The 27,026-nt window shown below is 39.3% G+C and overlaps 1 protein-coding gene across 2 annotated transcripts in view; it reads left to right on the top strand.

Moving 5' to 3' along the window:
- The window catches only part of BMPR1A (bone morphogenetic protein receptor type 1A), a 135,988-nt gene that overhangs the window by 60,521 nt on the left and 48,441 nt on the right, over nucleotides 1–27,026 (top strand). Inside the window, exon 2 of one of the 2 annotated variants that reach the window (XM_040242160.1) lies at nucleotides 19,113–19,227. The gene's annotated coding sequence lies outside the window, so the exon portion shown is untranslated. Of the gene's footprint in view, nucleotides 1–18,126; nucleotides 19,228–27,026 lie in introns of those variants that run through there. The other variant, XM_040242161.1, reaches the window with a different exon arrangement.

The following is a 27,026-nucleotide window of genomic DNA, read 5'->3' as shown; positions in this document are numbered from 1 at the left end:
TCAGTTTTCCTGAATTTTTTAGAAGGTATATAGTGATTCAGGATAGCATTTTTGACTTGATAGAATTGTTTTTTATTGTGTTGGAGAATTTGGTTAATTGCCTTCTGAGATCACCTGGTTCTCTTTTCATCCCTTTTATGGGAGCCTTCTCTTTGTGTTGTTTCTTTTGTACTTTTTCTTTTCAATTTGTGTTTGGTCTCAGCACTTCTTTTGTTGTGAGGCTCTGTCCTGCAAGCGAGGCTTGGTTGGCTACTTTCCAAGTTCAGAGAGAGGTATCTCCCACATCATCCTCAGACTTTATGCAGGAGAGCTCCTTTGCTGTCATCTACAGTTGGATCGATCAACTCTCCCACTGGCCCCAGTTTTACTTGTATTTTCAGATTTGCCTACTGTTCTTTCCAGTGAGTATTTATTTGCTCTTTGGCTTGTAAAGGTTCATGTTAACAAGATAACCATTTTTCATCCCTGTCAGGATCCCAGAATTGCAGGCATCGGTTTCATCTAACATTGCAGTGAGAGTTCAGGCTTAAAAACAGGCTTAAAAAATCTTCATGAAAAACAGCTATACCCTAGAATCTAGGGCTTAGGTTATCCGAACAACACTTGTCCTCACGGCTAAGTGCCTGTGGCAATGACTTCCTAGTGCTCTTTCACTTCTAGTTCTCCTCTCATTTCAGGCATATGGGAAATTTAATTCCTTTGTTTCCTTGAAGCTAGGTGGTATCCTGTGACTGATTCTGGCCAGTGGACTTTGAGGGGAAGTGTGTTATTTCTGTATTGACATAGTGAAAAGTACATGAGGGAGTCTCTGGCTTCTCTTTATCTGGAAGTAAATATCTAGCCATGTGTTTCAGTTAATACAAGAACAGTGATCAGCCTGGCTCCTTGGCTGACTGTGAAATAGACCCAGCTTCCTATGTTGGACATTTTACGTGAAACAGAAGTAGACTTTTGTTGTGCTGAGTCATTGAAATTTTGGAATTATTTGTTTCACAGCATAACTTAGACTGTACTATTCTAATATGGAGCATAACTTAAACTGTGCTGTTCTAATATGGCAGCCACTAGCTTACTCCTTGGGAGAAAAGTTATGACCAACCTAGACAGCATATTCAAAAGCAGAGACATTACTTTGCCAACAAAGGTCCATCTAGTCAAGGCTACGGTTTTTCCAGTGGTCATGTATGGGTGTGAGAATTGGACTGTGAAGAAAGCTGAGCACCGAAGAATTGATGCTTTTGAGCTGTGGAGTTGGAGAAGACTCTTGAGAGTCCCTTGGACTGCAAGGAGATCCAACCAGTCCATCCTAAAGGAGATCAGCCCTGGATGTTCTTTGGAAGGACTGATGCTGAGGCTGAAACTCCAATACTTTGGCCACCTCATGTGAAGAGTTGACTCATTGGAAAAGACTCTGATGCTGGGAGAGATTGGGGGCAGGAGGAGAAGGGGACGACCAAGGATGAGATGGCTGGATGGCATCACAGACTCGATGGACGTGAGTCTGAGTGGACTCCAGGAGTTGGTGATGGACAGGGAGGCCTGGCGTGCTGCGATTCATGGGGTTGCAAACAGTCGGACATGACTGAGCGACTGAGCTGAACTGAGCCTCATGTAGCTACTGAGTGCTTAACGTCTGGCTAGTCCTGTTTGAGATGTGCTTTAATTGTAAAGTATATGTCAAGTCTGGAAGTTTTATGTATGAAAAAAAGAAAGTAAAATATGTTGTTAGTAATTTTTACATTTATTATACTGAAATAACATTGTGAATCCATTGGTTAAAACAAAAGTTGGAGACAGTGTTGTCTCTAGATATACCACATATTCTCCTCATTTTGAATGGTGTGGTTTAACGTGCCTCCTAACTGTGAAGAAACTATTTTACTCTTTTTTTTTCAGTACTTTCTTTTATGGTCTTGTGATAATTAGGTAGATGATTTCTGCTTATTCTAGAAAGTTAGTAAACCCAGTTGCTTTCCAGTGGGTTTTTTTTCCCTGCTACTCCTTACTTCTCTCCCTATGCCTAATCCCCACCCTTTCAGTTATTGAAAATGACTTCACTCTGTTTCTTGGAGGGCTTGAAGGTACCAAATGCAAGTTCTGTAAATTTCTTCTCTTGACCTCAGAGATCTCTTTTTATGAGATCTTCTCTCCTCTTTCTCTTCTCTCCTGTCTCACAAGAAGTTTCCCCTTTTAGAAAGCTAAATCTTTGTCCTCTGAGACCTCCTATCCCTTGTCTATTTTGGCAACCACCTTCACAGACTATTTCCAATTAAATTAAAATCCTGATCAAATTTCCTTGAAATTGAAAATACACCAGCAAAATCTTCCGTTGACACTGTTACTACCTTGAAGCTATATACCATTCTTCTTCCTATCTCTGAACTTCTCAAAATGATCGTCTAAACTTGAATAGCTTCTGTTACTGTTTTTTAAACATACTTCTTCCTTTCCATTGCCATTTTGCCTGCACCACTTCCCTTGAATTTGTCAGCGACCCATTTAGCAAATTTAACAGCTTCTTCCATGCTTTTTTAAATTACTGGTGCTTTCTGGAGTATTTGAGATTGTCACTACCTTTTTACTTTTTTTAAGAACCTCACTTTAAAAAATTTACCTTGTAATGCAAAATGTGGAAAACACAGAAAAATATAAAGAAGGTGATAGTCCGCTGTAATGCCATCTCTCAGAGACACCCAGTGTTAAATTTGGGACCATATCTATTCCATTTTTTAAATGCGTTAAATAAAAGAAGGATCATACTGTGTCTGTTGTTTTGATATCTGTTTTTTCTGTTTTAATATACTGTTACTGTCCTTATTCGTCTGTAGTACAATATGGTAGCCACACAAATTGCCAGTGTTGAACTGTCCAGGTAGAAATCCTGGCTCTAGATGCTCACTGGCTGTGTGATCCTGAGCAGGTTGCTACTCTGGGTTTCAGTTTCCTCATCTGGAGAATGAAGATAGCATTCTTATCTAATTCTTACCTATGTCCTGGGGTTGCTGTAAGTAATAAATGAGGTGTAGGTGTGTGTGTGTGCATACGCATGCTTAATTGCTCAGTTCTGCCCTCCTCATTGCGACCCTTTGGACTGTAGCCTACCAGGCTCTTCTGTACATGGGATTTTTCAGGCAAGAAATAAGGAGTCTGTTACCGTTTCCTTCTCCAGGGGATCAAACCCATGTCTCCTGTGTCTCCTGTGCTGCAGGCAGATGCTTTGCCCAGCGAGCCATCAGGGCAGTCTAATGAATGAGACAGTGTATCAGAACCAGTTCTTGGCACTTAATACATGTTCACTGTCATAATAATATGTGAATTTACTATAGTTTATTTAAATTGTTTGTTTTATTTCTTTTGCTATCATTAAGATTATTATTATAAGACCATTCATAAAACTAAATAAATGTCATGATTTTTTGGGTAGATTTTTATTAGTGAAATATGAAATCTTTCCTATTTCATGATTGTCCCCACTAGCCCAGCAATTTTAGTAAGAAAGATTTTCATATTTCACTGATAAAAATCTATCCCCTCCCTCCCCAAAAAAATCAATTCTGACAAAACGTGGTCCGCTGGAGAAGGGAATGACAAACCAATTCAGTATTCTTGCCTTGAGAACCCCATGAACAGTATGAAAAGGCAAAAAGGTATAACACTGAAAGATGAACTCCCCAGGTTTATAGGTGCCCAATATGCTACTGAAGAAGAGTGGAGAAATAACTCCAGAAAGAATGAAGAAGAGTTCAGTTCAGTTCAGTCGCTCAGTTCTGTTCAACTCTTTGCGACTCCTTGGACTGCAGCATACCAGGCGTCCCTGTCCATCACCAACTCCCGGAGTTTACTCAAACTCATGTCCATTGAGTCGGTGATGCCATCCAGCCATCACATCCTCTGTCGTCCCCTTCTTCTCCCACCTTCAATCTTTCCAGCATCAGGTCTTTTCAGACGAGTCAGTTCTCCGCATCAGGTGGCCAAAGTACCGGAGTTTTGGTTTCGACATCAGTCCTTCCAATGAATATTCAGGACTGACTTCCTTTAGGATGGACTGGTTGGATCTCTTTGCAGTCCAAGGGACTATCAAGGGCCTTCTCCAACACAATAGTTCAAAAGCATCAATTCTTTGGCACTCAGCTTTCTTTATAGTCCAACTCTCACATCCATACATGACTACTGGAAAAACCATAGCTTTGACTAGATGGACCTTGTTGGCAAAGTAATGTCTCTGCTTTTTAATATGCTGTCTAGGTTGGTCATAACTTTTCTTCCAAAAAGCAAGCGTCTTTTAATTTCATGGCTGCAGTCACCATCTGCATTGATTTTGGAGCCCATAAAAATAAAGTCAGCCACTGTTTCCACTGTTTCCCCATCTATTTGCCATGAAGTGATGGGACCAGATGCCATGATCTTAGTTTTCCGAATGTTGAGTTTTAAGCCAACTTTTTCACTTTCATCAAGAGGCTCTTTAGTTCTTCCTTGCTTAGCCAAAGTGAAAACAATGACCAGTTGTGGATGTGACTGGTGATGGAAGTTAAGTCCAATTCTGTAAAGAACAGTATTGCATAGCAGCCTAGAATGTTAGGTCAATGAATCAAGGTAAGTTGGAAGTGGTCAAGTAGGAGATGGCAAGAGTGAACATCGACATTTTAGGAATCGGTGAACTATAATGGATGGCAAATTTAATTCAGATCACCATTGTATCTACTACTGTGGGCAAGAATCCTTAGAAGAAATGGAGTGGCCCTCACAGTCAACAGAGCAGTCCAAAATGCAGTACTTGGGTGCAGTCTCAAAAGCAACAGATTTATCTCTGTTCGTTTCCAAAGCAAACCATTCAGTATCACAGTAATCCAAATCTATGTCCCAACCACTAATGCTGAAGAAGCTGAAGTTGAACGCTTCTGTGAAGACCTACAAGACTGCCTAGAACCAGCACCCCCCAAAAATGTCTTTTTCTTCATAGGGGACTGGAATGCAAAAGTAGGAAGTCAAGAGATACCTGGAGTAATAGGCAAATTTGGCCTTGGAGTACAAAATGAAGCCAGACAAAGGCTAACAGAGTTTTTCGGAGAGAATGCAGTGGTTGTAGCAAACACCCTCTTCTAGTAACACAAGAGATGACTCTACACATAGACATCTCCAGGTGGTCAATACCGAAATCAGAATGATTATATTCTTTGCAGCCAAAGATGGAGAAGCTCTATACAGGCAGCAAAAACAAGACCAGGAGCTGACTGTGACTCAGGTCATGAACCTTACTGCAAAATTCAGATATATTTTGAAGAGGGAAACCACTGGATCATTCAGGTATGACCTAATCAAATCCCTTATGATTATACAGTGGAAGTGACAAATAGATTCCAGGGCCTAGATCTGATAGAGTGCCTGAAGAGCTGTGGACATTGTACAGGAGACAGGGACCAAGACCATCCCCAAGAAAAATGCAAAAAAGGCAAAATGGTTATATAAGGAGGCCTTACAAATAGCTGAGAAAAGAAGTGAAAGGCAAAGGAGAAAAGGAAAGATATGCCATCTGAATGGAGAGTTCCACAGAATAGCAAGGATACATAAGAAAGCCTTCCTTAGTGATCATTGCAAAGAAATAGAGGAAAACAATAAAAAGGGAAAGACTAGAGATCTCTTCAAGAAAATTAGAGATACCAAGGGAACATTCATACAAAGATGGGCACAATAAAGAACAGAAATGGTATGGACTTAACAAAAGCAGAAGATATTAAGAAGAGGTGGTAGGAATACACAGAAGAACTGGGCAAGAAAGATCTTCACGACCCAGATCACCACCGTGATGTGATCACTCACCTAGAGCCAGACATCCTGGAATGTGAAGTCAAGTCAGCCTTTGCAAGCATCACTACAAACAGAATTAGTGGAGGTGATGGAATTCCAGTTGAGCTATTTCAAATCCTAAAAGCTGATGCTGTGAAAGTGCTACACTCAACATGCCAGCAAATTTGGAAAACGCAGCAGTGGCCACAGGACTGGAAAAGGGCAGTTTTCTCCCAATCCCAAAGAAAGGCAATGCCAAAGAATGCTCAAACTACTGCACAATTGCACTCATCTCACACGCTAGCAAAGTAATGCTCAAAATTCTCCAAGCCAGGCTTCAACAGTACATGAACTGTGAACTTCCAGATGTTCAGGCTGGTTTTAGAAAAGGCAGAGAACCAGAGATCAAATTGCCAACATCTGTTAGATCATTGAAAAAGCAAGAGAGTTCCAGAGAAATGTCTACTTCTGCTTTAGTGACTACACAGAAGCCTTTGACTCTGTGGATCACAATAATCTGAAAAATTCTGAAATAGATGGGAATATTAGACCATCTGACCTGCCTCCTGAGAAATCTATATGCAGTTCAAGAAGCAATAGTTAGAACTGGACATGGAGCAACAGATTAGTTCCAAACTGGGAAGGGAGTACGTCAAGGTTGTATATAGTCACCCTGCTTATTTAACTTATATGCAGAGTACACCATGGGGAATGCCGGGCTGGATGAAGCACAAAGTGGAGTCAGGATTGCTGGGAGAAATATCAATAACCTCCGATATGCAGATGACACCACCCTTACGGCAGAAAACGAAAAAGAACTAACAAACTCTTGATGAAAGTGAAAGAGGAGAGGAAAGATTTGGCTTAAAACTCAACATTCACAAAACTAAGATCATGAGATCTGTTGCCATCAATTCCTGGCAGATAGATGGAGAAACAATGGAAACAGTGACAGACTTTATTTTCTTGAGCTCCAAACACTGGGTGGTAACTGCAACCACAAAATTAAAAGACACTTGCTCCTTGGAAGAAAAGTTATGACCAACCTAGACATCGCATAAAAAGCAGAGAGGTTACTTTGCCAACAAAGGTCTGTATAGTCAAAGCTTTGGTTTTTCCAGTATTCATGGATTGATGTGAGAGTTGGACCATAAAGATAGCTGAAAGTGAACGTGGTTCAGTTGTGTCGGACTCTTATGTGACCCTGTAGACTGTAGCCTACCAGCCTCCTCCATCCATGGGATTTTCCAGGCAAGAGTACTGGAGTGAGTTGCCATTTTCTTCTCCAGTGGATCTTCCCAACCCAGGGATCGAACCTGGGTCTGCCTCATTGTAGGCAGACACTTTACCATCTGAGCCACCAGGGAAACTTAAAGATAGCTGAGTGCCTAAGAATTGATGCTTTTGAACTGTGGTTTTGGAAAAGACTCTTGAGAGTCCCTTGGGCTGGTCAAACCAGTCAGTCCTAAAGGAAATCAGTCCTGTATATTCATCGGAAGGGCTTATGCTGAAGCTGAAGGTCCAGTACTTTGGCCACTTGATGTGAAGAACTGATTCATTTGAAAAGACCCTGATGCTGGGAAAGACTGAAGGTGGGAGGAGAAGGGGATGACAGAGGATGAGATGGTTGGATGGCATCACTGACTCGATGGACATGAGTTTGAGCAAGCTCCAGGAGTTGATGATGTCAGACATGACTGAATTACTAAACTGAATTGAATCCTAGATGGCACAGTGGTAAGGAATCTGCCTGCTAATGCAAGAGTCGTGAATTCCATCCCTGGTCTTTAGAGTCCCCTGAAGTAGAAAGTGGCAACCTGCTCCAGTATTCTTGCCTGGAAAACTCCATAGACAGAGGAGCTTTGCAGGCCATAGCCCATGGGTTTGCAGAGAGCTGACACAATTGAGCACACATATGCACACACATTCTAAGTGCTATACCTACGGTGATTCCTTTGAGTCTCACCATTCAGATAACATGTAATTATTCTATTTTACATATTTGGTACCAGGGAGGTTAAGCCAGTTGGCCCAGACTTTATTTTCTTGGGCTCCAAAATAAGTGCAGATGGTACTTGCAGCCATTATATTAAAAGACGCTTGCTCCTTGGAAGAAAGGAGCAAACCTTGAAAGCATATTAGAAAGCAGAGAGATTACTTTGCCAACAAAGGTCTGTGTAGTCAAAGGTATATGGTAGTTATGTACAAATAAGAGAGTTGGACCATAAAGAAGGCTGAGCACCTAAGAATTAATGCTTTTGAGCTATGGTATTGGAGAAGACTCTTGGGAGTCCCTTGGACTGCAAGGAGATCAAACGAGTCAATCCTAAAGGAAATGAGTCCTGAATACTCATTGGAAGGACTGATGCTGAAGCTCCAATACTTTGACCACCTGATATGAAGAGCTGACTGATTATAAAAGACTCTGATGCTGGGGAAAATTGAAGGCAGGAGGAGAAGGGGACGACAGAGGATGAGGTGGTTGGATGGCATCACCGGCTCGATGGACATGAGTTTGAGCAAGCTCCAGGAGATAGTGATGGACAGGCAGCCTGGTGTGCTGCGGTCCATGGGAGTTGGACACAACTGAGCGACTGAAACAGCAACAGCAAAGTATTGGAGCCAGGTTTCTAACCTTGGTACTTAGTGTGGCTACAGAGTCCTTGTTCTTAACCATGTGTTCTTCTCTTTATCCTCTCCTTAAAAGAATGGTAGATTGATTTCAGGGATCTTGGCTGTTGGGATTTATGTATTGAGAAGGACTGGAATCTTTGATGCTTGATTGTAAGGAGAACTAAAATGAGTATATCTGCTATGGACATTGGCTTCATGGGTGGCTGGTTCAGACCATGTGTTGACCATTAAGCTCCAAAGCTCTAGAATTTGGGCCGCAGGTGGCACAATGGCCAGGCACAGTGCAGCCTCCCAGCCCCGTGCACCCCAGCTCTCCCAGTAATATGGCCTTCTGAGCCTGTACCCCTCCCTCCTTGCCCACCATCAAACCTGACCCGTCTTCAGAAGGCCCACTTTAAATTCAGCCTGCAGTGATCTTTCCACCTCTGAAGCAAGTCTGATTTTTTTTTTTTTACTTCTCAGTTAACCGTCATGTATGATAGTGTTGTTATCTGCTTCTGTTGTTTAAGAGGTAATATATAATGGCTTAACTTCCGAAGTTGATGAAATGTTGCTGCCAGCAGGGAACTGTGTTTTGAATGTTTTAAAATTTACTATAGTGCCCTCACGAAGTATTATATTATCAAGTAATCTTTTGTTTCTCTTTTTCAGCCTCACTTGCCTGTTGATAATAGAGCTGTTCTCTGAAGTTCAAACATACCTAGCTTCACAAACTTAGTCCCTAAAGTATAGGTGTGTTTTGCAAGGAGGTGGATAGTCCATAGTGAGGCTGTTGGATTATATGCATTATATTGAGATAATTGCTTCTGATTTTCTGACTGAAACTTTGAAACCTGCTGTTGCTTCTTTTTAAAATCTTTTTTTTTTTTCTTTTAAAAATCTTGATTGCCTTTATCCTGCTTACAGCCCCATTCCTTAGGTATGTGACTCACGATTTAAAAGACAGTGTTGTCTGGTAATTAGCTCTGTACCTCTCATCACATAGAGATGAAAACTTAAATGCAAACTTCCCAGCTAAAACTTTCTTCTCTGTATGTTTACCCACCCGTGAACATGTAGCAACACTGTCCCTTTTGAAAGAAATATCTGTAGTCCACTTCCCACCCCTGTTGGAAGTGATTAGTTTGCATATGCCTGTACAGGTGACGAATTTTATATGATTTTAAATTCTCTTAATTGAAAATTTTGTTTTCTATAGTTTCTAGAATGTCATTTATTTAGTTTCATTGATGCACACATTTGCATGAATGACAATTGGATATTTAATAAAGGTAGTTTCAAGTTTTTAGTAAATAATAATAAAGCCAAATATTGAACACAGGTTAATTGGATTAAATTCTGACAACCAGTACATCCTTAGGTAATAGAATGGTTATCCATTTTCATGATATGTAATTATTTTTTTTAAGGAAACTATTCATGTTTTAAAGGAATTCATTCCATCCTTACTTCCTTGCCTTAGTAATCCTGAAAAATATGGGTGTGCATTCATTAGGAAGAAGAAAATCTGAGAAACAGATTTTAAAACATTTTTTTTTTAAATTTTTTTTAATTGAAGGATAATTGCTTTACAGAATTTTATTGTTTTCTGTCAAACCTCAACCTGAATCAGCCATAGGTATACATATATCCCCGCCCTTTTGAACCTCCCTCCCGACTCCCTCCCCATCCCGCCCCCCAGGTTGATACAGTATAACATTCTTCTATTGGCTAAGTAGGACCCTTTAAAGTCCTATTGGTATTACTCTATATTTCAGCAGTATCAGAAACTTTGCAACTTATAGTATAACTGAGTTACCAAACAAATTTTTTAAAGCCCATATGCCTTTGAATTGATACTCTGTTTATGAAGCACAGCTGTAATTCTCTGGTCTGTTAAGCTAAGTGTAATTTTTCATCCTGTTGAACAACTTACAATTTGTAGGAAAAAAAGTTTTAAAATTTACTGATGAAAGTAAGATCTCTGGGACTTCCTTGGAGATCTGTCAATATTTGATTATAGTAATGTCTGTCCTACTGACATTGAAAACTGAAACCTATGTGTAAAATGACAACTTGTATAAAGTCCCTGTTTTTTCCCAGTATTTTTTTTTTTCAACCTGGCTCAGTTTTCATTCCAGTCCCAAAGAAAGGCAATGCCAAAGAATGTTCAAACTACCACACAACCATACTTCCTTCCGATTAAACTAAAATTTTTACTCTCAAATCTATCCTGTATACAAAGGTACATATGATATAGATGTACATTTTACAGAGTTTTAATAAAAAATGAATCTGTCTGTCCCAGTCTCCTATCTCAAGAAATGTGATGGCAGCTTCTGAGATGCCCATGGCTTTTCCCTCCCAGAGGAAACCATCATCCTAAATTATGAAATACTATTGTTACTTTTCCTTAAGGTTTTCCACTTTTTAATTTTTCCTGTAGTATACATTTTCCTAGTATTTCCTGTCTTTGAGTTTTATGTGAATGGAGTCATACTGTATATATGTATTCTTAGACTTGATTTTTTGTGTTCAACATTATGGTTTTGAGATTTCATTCATATTAATACTATTATCTGGGGTATATTCATTTTTACTACTATGTGGTAATTCTTTTATATGAATATACTAGAATTTGTCCATTTTACTGCTTTTGGACACTTAGGTTTGCTGTTAAGAAAATGCTGCTGTAAATATTCTTGTACATGCTTTCTGGCAGACGTGCAAAAGGTTTCCCAGGTTATATATATACTTTGAGGCAGAATTTTGGGGTCTTGGGTATATACACTGCCAATTTTACTTGGTAACGGCAAAAAAGAAAAAAAATCTTTAACAGTTGTACATTACGCCAAATAAAGAATTCAAGAGAAACAGGTTTGTGAGAAGATGGAGAAACAAAATAATAAGTTCTGTTTCATGTATTTTGAGCTTAGCAATTTGTTAGAAATGTTGAGTAGCCATCTGAAATGTATTTACAATTTGTAGCTCCACTCATCTTTGTTTTTTCCTGAGTTGACTCATTCAGGTGTCTCATCTTTACCTTCTCCTTGAAGTGATCTTATAAAAAGTGTTTACATTATCACAGCATAAAAGTTATTTGATCATAATAGTAGATGTGTTCCGTTTTTATACCTTCAATCTCATGTGGTCATATGGAGCCTTTTTATTCTTATAGACTTCAAAGCAGAGCTATGTTAAGCTAGTACAGGGATGATATAAAGGAGAAGTGAAGAGAGGGTACTGTTATTATACGAGCAAACATGCATTCTAGGTAGGTGTTACCAAGGGGAAGAAAATGAGAAAAACTGGGGATGCAAGCTAAAACAAGCAGACAAGCAAGTAAATAAGCTCTCTTTTGGGACCATTTAGTACTGAAGCAAATAGCATTATGTATTAATAGCCCCCGATGATTTCACTATATTGTAGCGTAACTCTGTAATTGTTGTTCATAATGTTAATTCTAAATGATCTTTATCCTTCATTTGAGAAGGTGCAGCAATGCACATTTAGAAGTGGTGAACCCTTAGTACTCTAGAATCAATTCCTGATGATTCCTAATAGCAGAAATTTTATTGTTTATATGTAGTGTGGTATGTTTACCTATCAGCTGAAAAATGATCTATTGATAATCTCTCAAAATTCTACAGGAAAAAAATGGGTGGTGTAGATTGTTCTACTGACTGAATTGGATAGAAGTGGTTTTTATGCATCATTGTCAGAATAAGGCTGCTATGAACATTCATGTTCCTTTCTTTGGGACAGATGCCCAGGAGTGCAGTTTGTTACATGTGAGGGTATATTTAGTTTTTAAAGAAACTTTCAAACCATTTTCCAAAGTGATTATGCCAGTTTATATATACTTTCAGTGGCAGTGTATGAAAGATCTGCTTTCTTCACATTCTTGTCAGCACTTGGTATTGTCACTATTTTTTATTTTAGCTGTTCCAGTAGCTGTGTTGGTAGTATCTCAACATAGTCCTTTTTTTTTTTTTCCTGTTTTTTGGCTGTGCCACATGGCAGAGATTGTAGCTGAAGACAGCAGATTAAATACATTGAAAGCAGATTATATCTGTCTGTGAATGTCTTCCTAAAGAATTTGGACTTCGTTTTGTACATAATTGGAAATCATTGAAAAAATTTTAAACGTACTTATGTTTTTATTATTTTAGTAAGTTTTTAGGATTGTGCTATGAATATTTTAGAACATTTCATCACCACCCCAAATTTACCCCTCCTGCTCCTTGCTGCAGGCAACTACTGCTTTGCTTCCTTGGTCTTTCCGTTTGCCTTTTCTGAATGTTTTGTATATATGGGATCATGCAGTTGTAGCGTCTGGCATCTGGCTGCTTTTATTGAGCGTATTTTGAAGTGCATTCATGTTATAACATGTATCAGTATTTTATTCCTTTTTATTACCCAATAATATTCCACGTTTGATGATGCCACCCTTTGTTTATCCATTCCCAGCTGATGGACACTGGGATTACTTCCAGTTCTTTGCCATTGTGAGCAATCTGCTGAGAACATCTGTGCATGTCTTTATGGGGAGAGGTGGCCCGTGGCATGTGGGATCTCAGCTCCCCAACCAGGAATGGAGCCCATACCTCCTGCAGTGGGAGCTCAGAGTCTCAACCCCTGGAGTGCCAGGGGAGACCCTGTATACAAGGTCTTTAAAGTGAAAGGTCCTCACTTGTGTAGCCCTCCAGGCTCCTCTGTTTGTGGAACTCTCCAGGCCAGAATACTGGAGTAGGTAGCTGCTCCCTTCTCCAGGAGATCTTCCCAACTCAGGGATCAAACCAGGTCTCCTGCACTGCAGACGGATTCTTCACTGTCTGCACCACCAGTGAAGCCCTATGTAAGTCTTCATACAGACGCTTATTTTCATTTCTCTTGGGTAGGTTTCTGTGGAGGGGATTTTGGATCTCGTGGTTAGTTTATGCTTACATTTAACTTTTTAAGAAATTGGCAAGCTGTTCTCCACAATGGCTGCATCATTTCACAGCAGTGTATGGGAGTTCCGGTTTCTCCATGTCGTTACCAACATTTAATGTTGTCTGTCTTTCTGAGAGTAGCCACTATAATGGGTATGTAGTGATATCTCATTATAGGTTTCATTTGTGCATCCTACTGACTTAGGATGTTTAGAATCTTTTCACGAAGCATGGTTGTATTTTACAAACGCGAGTGTAGTGCTAGAGGGAAGAATGGAGATGTGCGCCGCGAAAGATGAAAGTCTGCACTAGGTGTGTGTAGAGTTGAGGGAGACAGATTTCAAAGATGTATCAGAATGAGAACAGGCAGCATGTAATAACTGCCTCGTATAATAAATAAAGCAGAGGGACGTGGGACTAGTGACCCAAAGATTCTCATCACTGACAGTTAGGTAGATGGTGTTGTCATTAGCCAGAAAATCGAGATATGGGTGTGTGAACATTTTTTTTTTTGCTGGTAGATGACCGTTTTTATATTTTGTTCTCTTCATGTATCACTGGAATAAATATTTAATAGAGCTGTTTAATAGTTTAGAAATACGTATCTAGTTCAAAAAGATCTGGATTGAAATATAAATTTGGGAGAGTTACCACTGTATAAGTAACAGTTAAATTTATTGAAGTAAATAGTGTATCTGTTCCTAAACGGCTGTATCTGCTGTATTACTTTTGCTCGTTGAAAGCTGCGTAAATAAGAAAAGGGCAATTTTTGTTGTTGTTCAGTCGCTAAGTCATGCTCGGCTCTCTGTGACCCCATGGACTGGAGCACTCCAAGCTCTTCCACTGCCTCCCACTGTTTGCTCAAATTCATGTCCATTGAGTCAGCTATCTAACCATCATATCCCCTGCCACACCTTTCACCTTTTGCCTTCAATCTTTCCCAGAGTCAGGCTTTTTCCCAATGAGAGGTTCTTCAGGTCAGGTGACTAAAGTATTGGAGCTACAGCTCCAGCAACACTCCTTCCAATGAATAGTCAGGGTTGGTTTCCTTTAGGATTGACTGGTTTGATCTCAAGAAGCAACTTAATAAAATGATTCTAGGATTATTTCATTCAGGTATAGAAGCATCAAAATTTTAGAGAATCAAAATTCTCCAAGCTCGGCTTCAAAAGTACGTGAACTGAGAACTTCCAGATCCTCAAGCTGGATTTAGGAAGGGCAGAGGAACCAGAGAACAAATTGCCAGCATCTGTTGGATCATAGAAAAAGCAAGAGAATTTCAGAAAAACATCTGCTTCAGCTTTATTGACTACACCAAAGCCTTTGACTCTGTGGATCACAACAAACTGGAAAATTCTTAAAGAGATGGGAATACTAGGTCACCTGACCTGCCTCCTGAGAAACCTGTACGCAGGTCAAGAAGCAGCAGTGAGAACTGGATATGGAACACCAGACTGGTTCCAAATCGGGAAAGGAGCACGTCAAGGCTGTATACTCTCACCCTGCTTATTTAACTTATATGCAGAGTGCATCATGAGGAACGCTGGGCTGGAGGAAGCACAAGCTGGAATCAAGATTGCCGAGAGAAATATCAGTAACCTCAGATATGCAGATGACACCACCCATATGGCTTCCCTGCTGTCTCAGCTGGCAAAGAATCCTCCTGCAGTGCCGGAGACCTGGGTTCGATCCCTGGGTTGGAAAGATCCCCTGGAGGAGGGCATGGCAGCCCGCTCCAGTATTCTTGCCTGGAGAATCCCCACGGACAGGAGCCTGACAGGCTGCAGTCTACGGGGTTGCAGAGTTGGACGCAACTGATTGCCTGGGCTGAGCTGAAATGGCACCACCTCAGACCCAGGTTTTTTCCATCTTTTAGCACTGTCATACCTTTCCTGTTGGGCTGTCCTCTTAGACTTTCTCTTTCCTCGTGGTCCTAGGATGGCTGTTACAGTTCTGCTTAACAATTCAAACCCAAAGTTGCCTGGAAAAAATAGGTATTTTCACTTGGGTGTCCTTTTATCGGCCCAGGAAAACCTTTCCCAGAACCTCTTCAGCAAACTTAGTCTCTTGCCTTACTGGCCAGAATTGCATCAGATGCTTATTGCTAAAGCATTCATTGGCAAGAGGAATGGAAATTGCCACAACTGGTTTAGACCAGAACTTTTTAACCCTGGTGTTAAATATCCTTTTGTCTTATCTCTTTTGGAGGAAGCTTTTTTCTCCATGTCTTTTGGTTCTCTGCTGTAGATTAGATAGATAAATTTTTCTGGACAGCTTAGTTTCATATCACTGAGTTGTTCCTATTCAATACTTCAGAGCAACTAATATTTGTTGAAATCATACTCTATATCATTAGCTGTGCTAAATTCTAGGATACAACGAAAAATAAGAAACTTTGAGCTTGATATGAAAATATGCTTAGGCAGAAGAGTGCTATCATAGAATTATACACTAAAGTTCATTTGTATTTGGGGTTTAATGCCATTGTTTATATCTTTAGTTTTATGAGAAAATGCATCTTAAGTTACAAAACCAAGCTTACGTTCAATTTATAAATGAACTTTTGAAACAGAATTTATAAGTTGACCTTCCCTTTCTGTATTAAGTGTATTACATTCTTTATTATAGAAATGCATTCCAAACTAATCTAGATTATACTGTTAGAGTTACAGTAAAACTATATAATGGTTTTCTGAAGCATAATGTTTGAGTTTTTCAGTTAATATACCAGAGGTTTTAATAGTAATAATACTTTAAGTTTAAGAGCCCTACTAGGTATTTCGTAAAATGATTATTTTATAATTTTCAATTTTTAAAAATAGGTTTTAATTGTAGCTGTGATGTTTATAATAATACTTGTACAGTATGTGGGATGCTTTTTATGAATGCTAAGAGAGGGAAATGAAGAAAGGAAATTTGAAGTGGTGGGAGTCGGACACAGCTGAGTGACCTTCACTTTCACACGTTGAAAAACAATCTTAAATTTTGTCTTAGACTGAGTATCAAAACCATGTTTTATACTGTTTTTTTTTTCAAATCTTATTAATATAGGTGTTAATGGGTAATATTCTAATACTTCAAAGATAGCTATGATATCCATAATTGATGTTTGTCACTGATGGATTCTGTGTGGTTAGTGATCTTTAAACTATCCCAGTGCTTTAAGATTTAACCACTTTGATAATTTTGAAGGGCTTCAAAACTGGGAGGGATGTGTTCATTTTGATGGCAAAAAGAAAAAGATTTTTGTAAAGGCAATATGGGATTAAAATGAACTTTTCCCATGTTTGTAAATACTAACTTTGAGGAAATACCTCTGTTAGCTCTGAATTAGAAAGTATTAGAATATATCAATGGCACCCCACTCCAGTACTCTTGCCTGGAAAATCCCATAGATGGAGGAGCCTGGTAGACTGCAGTCCATGGGGTCGCTAAGAGTGAGTGACTTCACTTTCACGTTTCACTTTCATGCATTGGAGAAGGAAATGGCAACTCACTCCAGTGTTCTTGTCTGGAGAATCCCAGGGACGGGGGAACCTGGTGGGCTGCCGTCTGTGGGGTTGCACAGAGTCGGACACGACTGAAGTGACTTAGCTTAGCTTAGAATATATCCAGAAGGATTCAATTTTCATTTATTCTGAGTCATTAAGAAGTTCAAATGTGTTTTTAAAAGAATTACCTTTTCCTTAATGTATCTTCTAGACCTAAGAAACTTGAAAATTTCAGGCACAAAATCTTTGGTGAAATTAATACTTAAAATTGTTGAGTGTTTGGTTTTGACTGGATCTGTTGTCACTATTAAACGCAATTCATAAAGTGCTAGAAGCCTGTGGCACATTCTCTTATAAACTGAGCGATTAAAGTTGACGCAAGCGTTTTGCCCATGTGAATTCTGTTTCTGTGCCTGTACGGTATAGATCTCTGCTTAAAGGACTGTAATCGCCAAAATTAGAAAAAGCTTTGCTTTGACTCGCAATTTCTAGTATGTAAAAAACGGCTTGCAGACCTGCATCGTGAAGGGCATCCTGTCCTTTGGTTGTCTTTTATTTTCCTGTTAGTAGTAAAGTCAAAGCTTACGTGGTTTTCATTAGCTGGTCTTAAATTCAATCCTTGGAAACACTTTTCTGAAGTTTATGACTTGTAATGTCTTTGTACGTGTGAGAGGATTGAGGAGAGATAGGTCAGGGTCTTGGACTCTGCAGGTGGTATATTTGAAGAGTCTTTTTGATTATGTATTTTCCTTTTTTTAATTAATTTTAGATTTAGCCTAAAGCTTGTAACTTTTTTTTCACACCAAGGAAAAAGTGTTGTAATAAATAGTGCTATAATAAACAATGGTTGGTAAGTGGTTTGTTTACGTGCTAATTTTATTTATTATTTGATCCACTGGAAATATCTGGTAGAACTAGAATCAGGCCGTATATTTTTAAACAGAGTCACTTTGATGGGACTTTAAAACTTGATGAGAATAGGTGAATTTGAGCTTTGCTCAATGTAGTGATTTCCTCCTCTCTTCTTCCATATGCCCTTATGGAAGAATTGGCAAAGAAGGGCTTTAGAGCAAAATCTTTATGCCTTTTCTGAAGTGGAAACAATGCATTTTTAAAAAATTATTACTGTTATAAGGTGATTTTTTTTAAGACTATGATCATCTCAGGGTTGGGGGGAGATGCTAAATCCCAGGTCTCCATGAGTACCCTGAAAAATATCAGGGACCTGGTGAAGTTATAGGTAACTAGTGCATTGGGAAGACTGTTAAAGGCTTCTAAATGCAGACAAAGCATTACTAATTGCTTTCAGGGTCGGTCTGTCTTTAGTTGGACCGTGAAAGATTTAGCATGGCCCTGTGGCAGCCTCTCTGCTGAGTGGAGACTCTTGTCTTTAAGAAAGGCTATCTGATATGCTGGACCGTTTCAAGTTGCCCCAGTTTACGTGAATTTAGTCATTATTGCCAAGACTACTAAACCTCAGTGTGACACAAATGATACTTCTAAATGGACTTGAAGACAAAGGCTTTTTGACCTTGCAGTGGGACATAAGTAATGTTCATACGGCTTAAAATTTTTCTTTTTACAATAGGAAACAGAATACTGTGCTATTTGAAGTTTCAGTTAAAAGATACATTCGATGAAATTATTTTTGTGATCCCTAAATAAGCAGCACACCTGTCTTTAAATAAATCAAAGGTTGTAATGGCTTCCTTCTTTTATATTTATGAACGTTGTCTCTTAAAGCAGTAGGTCACTAATGACAGTGGTAACACGGTGGAAGCCTGTGCCGTGGACGCAGAACTAGCAGCGCGATGACCTCTTGGCCTCACTGTTCCTCATATTCTAGGGTGAAGTCTGCCTGAACTTAAAACCGCTAACTGAGACTTTGTGATAAAATTGAAATACTAGCTGGGTGATCAAATATATTTTTTCTCAAGTAGGAATCTTAATATTGTGGAGTTGTAAATTTTAGTGCTGCTTCTGATGTTCTTGCTTTTCAATTTGAAATGTGATTTTTTTTCCCCCCACAAAAGCTTATTAGGCTGATATAGAAATTCACATGTGAGTAATTTTTTCCACAGAACTGTTATGTTATAAAATGGAAAATACTCAAAATTTAGAACGTCTTTGAGCAAAAGTTTGTAAAGTGATAGTTTTTAAAGTACCATAGAACTTTACATTAAAAGTGTATAGTTTTATGCATGATAAAATTTTAGTATTTCTTCTACATGTGTTATTCGGATAAATAAACATTCTTTCAGTCTTAAATGTGTTCTTTTTTTCTAAACAGATTTATGAAAATATGCATCAGTTTAATACTGTCTTGGAATTCATGAGATGGAAGCATAGGTCAAAGCTGTTTGGAGAAAATTGGAAGTACAGTTTTATCTAGCCACATCTCTGAGGTAAGAAAAAGACTTAAGAATATAATTAATGTGAAAATTCTCATTTCTTAGCAATTAAAAATTGTCCTATTTTATCACTGCAACTTTATTATCTTCTTTATTCTTGAATCACCTTCCTTATGAGTTCTTAAGTAGTTACAGCATTTTATCTCTTTATAAATGTTGCACCTCTTCGGGAGTAAAAAGTATTTATTACTAATATAGCTTTCTTTATTCTAATTGGAGAAAATAAGCATTAAATGATGTATATAATTACTTCTTTCCTCTGACGATGACAAGACAAGTTAGAATAGAAGATTATATTAAAATGAATGTTTACATTATTCTGAAGCTTTCACATATTCAGAATTTAGGATAAAATTGTTACTTTGAATAATAGATCTTTGGAGATAGAATTTATTGAAAGAAGTGGAAACTGCAGTAACATCAGGGACAGGGGAGAAGCCATTCTAAAACAATGTGGATAGAGAAATTAAGTTCATTATTTTCAAATCCATTGAGACTCAGATTATCAATAAAAGGTTTAATCCTTTAGGGATCTGTATTAAAAACAAACAGGTGGAACACATATATAATGTGTTATACTTTTTCCTCTTTAAATAGGAGAGTTTGCTACTATTTGCTCCTATCTTTTCCCTCTTTAAAGAGCAGGTTTTGCTCACTGCTTCTGCTTCCTTACAGTGTTCGCTCATCCTCCGGTCCCTTCGGAGCTGGTCTGTCTGCCCGTGTGAGGAACAGTCATGGTGTTCTAACTGTCTCTTGTCTTCTGTTTGGTTCCGCTCTTTGATCACTGTGTTAGTCGTCATTTTTCCTTTCATGAAATACTGGAGCTTCTATAACCCTGAGCTTTTCTAATTCTACTTCTTTAATTACTCCTTCAAATTTTTTTTTCCTCCTATTTTTGTTTGAAGAATAGTTGTCCTCCCATTACTAAATAATGGCCTTCCCTAAGATTTGTGTCTTTGAAATTCTTTTTTTCATGTCTTTTCTGCCGTCTTGATTTCAGCAGTGGCCTCTAAAACGACCTCTCTCGGCCTCCTGTCTCTGCTACGACAGTGTTCTAAGCCTCAGCACGTGTGTTCCACTGCTTGCTTCACACATGGTGTTCCCGCTTCTGTTACTAGGCCTCTTGGTCACCTGTGCTCACAGTCTGAGTGCAGAGCTGGCTTCTTTCTCTCTTCCTTGCTGCTCTTGGTCAGGGATCAGGCCCTTTCAGCTTTACCTCTGACTCATGAATGCTGTCCTCTTCTCTTCTCTAATTCTCCCACCATCATCCAAGTTTAAGTTCTTCAGCATCTCACCTGAAATATTGAGGGACTCTCCCCACTTAGTGTGTCTCCTCACTCTTTTTTTCTATCTACTGATTGCTACCAGCTTACTATTTTCTAAAAGGTATAATTCTGCCTGTACTGTCAGTAACTCTTTGTTAGCCTATCAAAGTAAGGACAGATTTCTCTAATAAGAAAGTCTCTCAGCAGTATAGCATTAAGTGACAGCTTTGCTGTCATCCATCCACTTCTTTCTCTCTTAAACACTTAGTAAACACCTATTCTACACCAGGGACTGTATTAGGCGCTGAGAATACGAAATGTTCAGTAAAAATGAGTTCCTTACTTTACTCTCAAAGAATGATCTGTTTAGAGATGAGTACACAAAGCTAATGCAGTCTGAAAAGCGCTGTATGAGATCGGGAGAGCCTGTCGGTGTCACCTAGAGGGCTCCACAGTATTGTTAGAGGAGAGACTTGTCAAAGTGGCTTCACATGGGAAATGGTGTTTCAGTGAGTCTTAAAGGATGAGTAGAAGATTGCTGGGGCTTCCCAGGAATCTTGGAAAAAGAATTGCCTTACTTGACTCAGTGGTAAAGAATCCACCTGCTGTGATGTAGAAGACGCCTGCAGGTTTGATCCCTGGGTCAGGAAGATCCCATTGAGAAGGAAATGACAACCCATTCCAGTATTCTTACCTAGGGAATCCCATGGACAGGGGAAGCAGAGGAAGCTTGAAATGTATAGAATGTACAAAAGACAGAGGAAGTAATTTTGTGTGATTTGAATTCAAGATGTGAGAGAGGGTTTGAGTGACAAGACTGAAAGAGAGCTTGTTTGTGAAGAACTCTGGATGCTATGGTAGGGAGTTTAGACTTCATTTTGTGAGTAGTTGGCAGTCTCTAGAAAGTTTGAATCGTAATTGTGTTTTGTGACAATTAATATGGCAGTGATGTGAATGATAGTTTGGAAGGGGGAGCTACCAAAAGCCGGGAGACAATTAGGATACTCTTAATTGTTTCAGTCAAGAAGTAATGAGAATTTTAAGGTAGGGATCAACTTATCTGAAGTTGCAAAAACCTTTAAGCATTGATCATTCAGCAAATATTAAATTTTCTTTTTCATACCCCTTTGCATATATGATACTCTTGAGCTGATTTTTAAATTGACCTGTGTTTTTCCTCCTTCTGCTCATATTATTTTTTTCCAGGCTTGTTTTTCCCTATTCTAGTTTAAGGCCCCAGAGCATTCATTTTTGTTCTATAGAATATTACTTTTCGGGGATTCCTGTTGATCTGTGTAGCAACAGTCACAAAGGAGAAATCAAAAAATAAAGAACATGATCCTCATGTTAGAGAAATGGAGTGAGGACTCAGGGAGCTTGTAAGGTTGTGGGAGTCTTTAAGCTTGAGGTAATAGAATTCAGTCAGAGTGACGATAGTGGAAATAGAAAGGAAAAACTAGAGTAGGTATGTTGTGAAGGAAGAAGGGGACACTGATTTGTGACTGGGTGTTGAAAAGAGATAATGTTGCCCATGTTTTTTATCTGGATAGCAGGGATGATAATGTTGGGCATAGTGAAGAGCAAACAGAAGTAATTCTTTGAATCTGGTTGAATCTAAGTTTCCTAAGTTTAAAGAAACATTAGCAGTGATGTTCTGCTGTGTTGCTGCTCTCTTCATTTCTTTACAGATAACAAATACTTTTGCACATTTTTTTTCAAGCCTTAGCATGCTGAAAAGGGGATACTATTAAAAAAAGAAAGGAAAGTATTGCCTCTTTTAGAAGAGTAGTTTGAAGAGAGATAAATAGTATTCTGCACATGGTTATCTTCTATTACACTTTAATGCTGTGTAAGATTTAGAAAATATAAAAATGTTTGAAGTATTTCTGCAGGTCTAATTCTGACGCTCTTACTGAAAGATGGTATCTCATTTATTAAAATTTATTCCTAAATGAATGGAGACCTGTGAAGATGCTCATTAAGCAGAACTTGATGGTTCCTTATTAATAAATAAATGTTAGTATGATTATGTCCTTAGAGAAATACCTTATAGTGAGATAATGCCACCTCCATAATAAATATTAAACTGACTAGTTTTAATGCTTTTATTAAAGTTCTTTTCAACTCTTAATTGATGTTTGATTTAGGACTTTGCAATATTCAAAATATTTCAACATGGTATATTGAAAATAAAGTTGTCAGTCTCAGTTGCCCAGTCTCTCTCTCTTTTTTTTAATCTTTAAATTTTTAAAAATGTACTAGTCATCTTTCATTGGACATTAATTCTCAATTAGGATGTGAAAGGATTCAGCAGATACCAAGTTCCTCAAAGAGAGGCACAGGGTGAGATGGTCATGGCAACAAAGGCAGAGTGCCCCTTCACCCTGGGCCCTCACCAGTGGCTCTTACGCATCTGTTCATATTTGAGTTTCTTTTAAGAAACACAGTGGTTGAAAAGCATGTCAGCTGCTAGCACCATAGAAACCCCGAGGGTTCTCCCTTTGTTGCACTGATGACTTGTTGTTATGCCAGTAGTTACCTCTTTGAAATGCTCTGAGGGTGCTTTTGAGGGTAAAATCTTGCATCAGGATCCAGGTTGGCAGCTCCTTTTTTTGGCATCTGTGAATTTCTTCTTCAGTGGCACAGCTGACACCCTCTTGGTGTCTCGGATGTTCATTGCCACCCAATCTTTTCTGCCTATTCTGATTTTCAGCTTTAGCCTTTCCTCTGTTAGCTGAATTCCCTTTAAATGAATTGTATTTTTTTAGGCCCATTCCAAAATTTTGGGTTCTGGCTGTAGGCATCTATTGTTCAGAGACAAACTAGTAGGTATGAAAGACAGAGTTGTTTCTATCCTGTGGAGCGATTACAAAGGGACCAACCAATTGTTACGCATCCCTTGAAGCTCTGGGAGGAGTCCTCAGGGCTCAGCCCTCCCAACTGCCAGGTCTGCTAGCAGTGTGGCAGTGACAGTCGCTTCTAGGTCTGCAGAGGTTTATTTTTTGGACAGAGCAGCCTTTAGAAGGCCCTACGTCGCACTAGAGCAGTTGCCGTTCCCAGCTTGAAAATGAGCTTCATCTTCACTGTTGGTCTCTCCTTGGACTCCATTGAGAATGTTTTCCCACACCCACTGCTTTCTTTAGAGAAATCCACAACTCCTAGTCTCAGAAACATGCTGCAGGCCTTGCCCTCAGGCTCTTTGGTTATTGTGCTCCTCCTGAAGGGGAGACAGACAGTTTCTTCTCATTCTCTTCAGTTCAGACTGCCTGCTCATAATGAAGACACCTTTATTCTTCTCTTAGTTTAAGTTTGGTTTATATTCTCCTTGCGTACTTCTTTGATCATTCTCCAGTTTGGATGCTTTCAGATTCAGGTTGTGGTTTGTGTTATTGCAGCTGCATATGATATTGTGGAAAGAGCATGCCACACGATTTCCAGTAGCATCTTTGAGTGGTGGCTCAGACAGTGAAGAATCTGCCTGCCTGCAGTGTGAGACACCTGGGTTCAATCCCTGGAGCAGGAAGATCCCCTGGAGAAGTGAATGGCTACCCACTCTAGTATATTCCATTTTTTTCCCCCTCCCATTCTAGTATTCTTGCCTGGAGAATTCCATGGACAGAGGAGCCTGGTGAGACAAGGTCCATGGGGTTGCAAAGAGTCAGACATGATTGACTGACTAACACTTTCAGTTTCATAGTGACATTTCAATTCCTGTCTTTATCCTCCATCCTAATACTTCTCTCCTGTTCCACTGTTTTATAGGTTTATAAGGTAATTTCCAATCTAGCTGTCTCAGATAGAAATTCTAGTTTAACCTCTGAGTTGATCTACTTCCTTCCTTTCCTCCCTCTTTCCCACTTTCCCATCTGTTATCTATTTTTTGTGATTAAGTGTCAGAGGAGATCTAATTTAACAGTTTTAAAAACTTTTTAAAAGATGACATAAATGAGACATGCATAAGTTCTTATGTACAATTCTGAACAGTATGCAGCAAAGCCCAAGGCCCTCCTCACTATCCTCATCCCATTCCCCTCCTTACCACGCTCCCGTCCACCCAGGTGGCATCTCACTGACCTTTACATTACCATCAGGCTATTGATTTTTAGGATATATTTTTATAAAATTATACATAATGAGAATACTTGCCTCAAAGTCCGTGTGAGGATTAAATGAATTAGTACGTGTCAAGTACGTGTTAGATTTCTTACTGCATAGTATAAAAACATTGTAAGAAAAAGTAAACTTAGAGCAAAGATAGTTCAAACTATGAAATAAACCAGAAATATTGGGAAAAGGGGAGCATTTGAGTACACTGAGGTTCCCCGTTTCGTGACTTGAATCTAAATTTCTTTTCTCTATCATCTAGAAGTCACCAGAAGATGGTGATATGGGGAACACAGTTCCTGAGCCAGTACTCGGATTGTTGGCTTGGTAGTAGCTGGCGGTAGGTTTAGAGATGCATTGGCTCAGTTCAGTTCAGTCCAGTCGCTCAGTCGTGTCCGACTTTTTGCGACCCCATGAATCGCAGCACGCCAGGCCTCCCTGTCTATCACCAACTCCCGGAGTTCACTCAGACTCACGTCCATCGAGTCCGTGATGCCATCCAGCCACCTCATCCTCTGTCGTCCCCTTCTCCTCCTGCCCCCAATCCCTCCCAGCATCAGAGTCTTTTCCAATGAGTCAACTCTTCGCATGAGGTGGCCAAAGTATTGGAGTTTCAGCTTTAGCATCATTCCTTCCAAAGAAATCTCACGGTTGATCTCCTTCAGAATGGACTGGTTCGATCTCCTTGCAGTCCAAGGAACTCTCAAGAGTCTTCTCCAACACCACAGTTCAAATGCATCAATTCTTCAGTGCTCAGCCTTCTTCACAGTCCAACTCTCACATCCATACATGACCACAGGAAAAACCATAGCCTTGACTAGACGGACCTTAGTCAGCAAAGTAAGGTCTCTGATATTTCTCCCAGCAATCTTGATTCCAGCTTGTGTTTCTTCCAGTCCAGCGTTTCTCATGATGTACTCTACATATAAGTTAAATAAGCAGGGTGACAATATACAGCCTTGACGTACTCCTTTTCCTATTTGGAACCAGTCTGTTGTTCCATGTCCAGTTCTAACTGTTGCTTCCTGACCTGCATACAGATTTCTCAAGAGGCAGGTCAGGTGGTCTGGTATTCCCATCTCTTTCAGAATTTTCCACAGTTTATTGTGATCCACACAGTCAAAGGCTTTGGCATAGTCAATAAAGCATAAATAGATGTTTTTCTGGAACTCTCTTGCTTTTCTCCATGATCCAGCGGATGTTGGCAATTTGATCTCTGGTTCCTCTGTCTTTTCTAAAACCAGCTTGAACCTCAGGGAGTTCACGGTTCACGTATTGCTGAAGCCTGGCTTGGAGAATTTTGAGCATTACTTTACTAGCATGTGAGATGACTGCAATTGTGTGGTAGTTTGAGCATTCTTTGGCATTGCCTTTCTTTGGGATTGGAATGAAAACTGACCTTTTCCAGTCCTGTGGCCATTGCTGAGTTTTCCAAATTTGCTGGCATATTGAGTGCAGCACTTTGACAGCATCATCTTTCAGGTTTTGAAAGAGCTCAACTGGAATTCCATCACCTCCACTAGCTTTGTTTGTAGTGATGCTTTCTAAGGCCCACTTGACTTGGTAGATGCATTGGTAGATGTCAGTATACTTATAAAGAACTTGTAGAGTTTATTATGTGATTTTATAGTTGATTTAACTCCCCAATTATGTTTCCCTTAAAATATTAATATTTTTATTCCTTTCATTCACTTATTGAACACTTAATGTTTTACTCAATAACGTGCTAGAAAATAGAGATTATAAGCACTGCAAGATAAGTCAAAAAACGTCTCCTGATTAAATAAGTGTTATTAGAAGAGGGATCATGTCTGCTTCATTTACTGTTATATAATCGGTGTGAAGCAAATACCAAATAATAAAAACTTCATGAATGAGTGTTCTTTGAGAGCTGTGGTACAACTGTGCTTCGTGTTCTGGGTACAGTGCAAGTACACATAGGCCCGCTCACTGAGCCTGATAGGTAGGAATCAGGGATTGCTTACACAGATGAGGAGCAGAACAGGTCTGAAGAGTGAATTGTAGTTAACCTGGTGGGAAACAAAGGAAAGAACGAAAAGAATGTGCAAAGGAGTCTGAAAGGGATGCCTGTAAATATAGAGGCTTCAGTGACTTCACTATAGTTGGATCATTGTAAGGGTATGAGAAGTGAGTGGGAGGACGGCGTTAGAAAGCCTGGCAGAGGCCAGATCATAACAGTTCTTATGTCTTGATAATTTCATCCTATGAAATGAGAATATTCATAGATTTTTTTTTTTTTAAAGCAGAGACCATGACAAAGTCGTTTAGTTTTAAAAGTTGTGAATTAAAATGTTAGTCAGTCTGTCGTGTCCGACTCTTGTTTGACTGCATGGGCTGTAGCCCGCTAGGCTCCTCTGTCCATGGAATTCTCCAGGCCAGAATACTGGAGTGGGTTGCCATTCC

This window comes from Oryx dammah, unplaced genomic scaffold (assembly GCF_014754425.2).
Source record: "Oryx dammah isolate SB20612 unplaced genomic scaffold, SCBI_Odam_1.1 HiC_scaffold_6, whole genome shotgun sequence".
Lineage (NCBI taxonomy): Eukaryota > Metazoa > Chordata > Mammalia > Artiodactyla > Bovidae > Oryx > Oryx dammah.
Note: the sequence above shows the minus strand (reverse complement) of the source record. Positions and strands in the feature narration are given on the sequence as shown.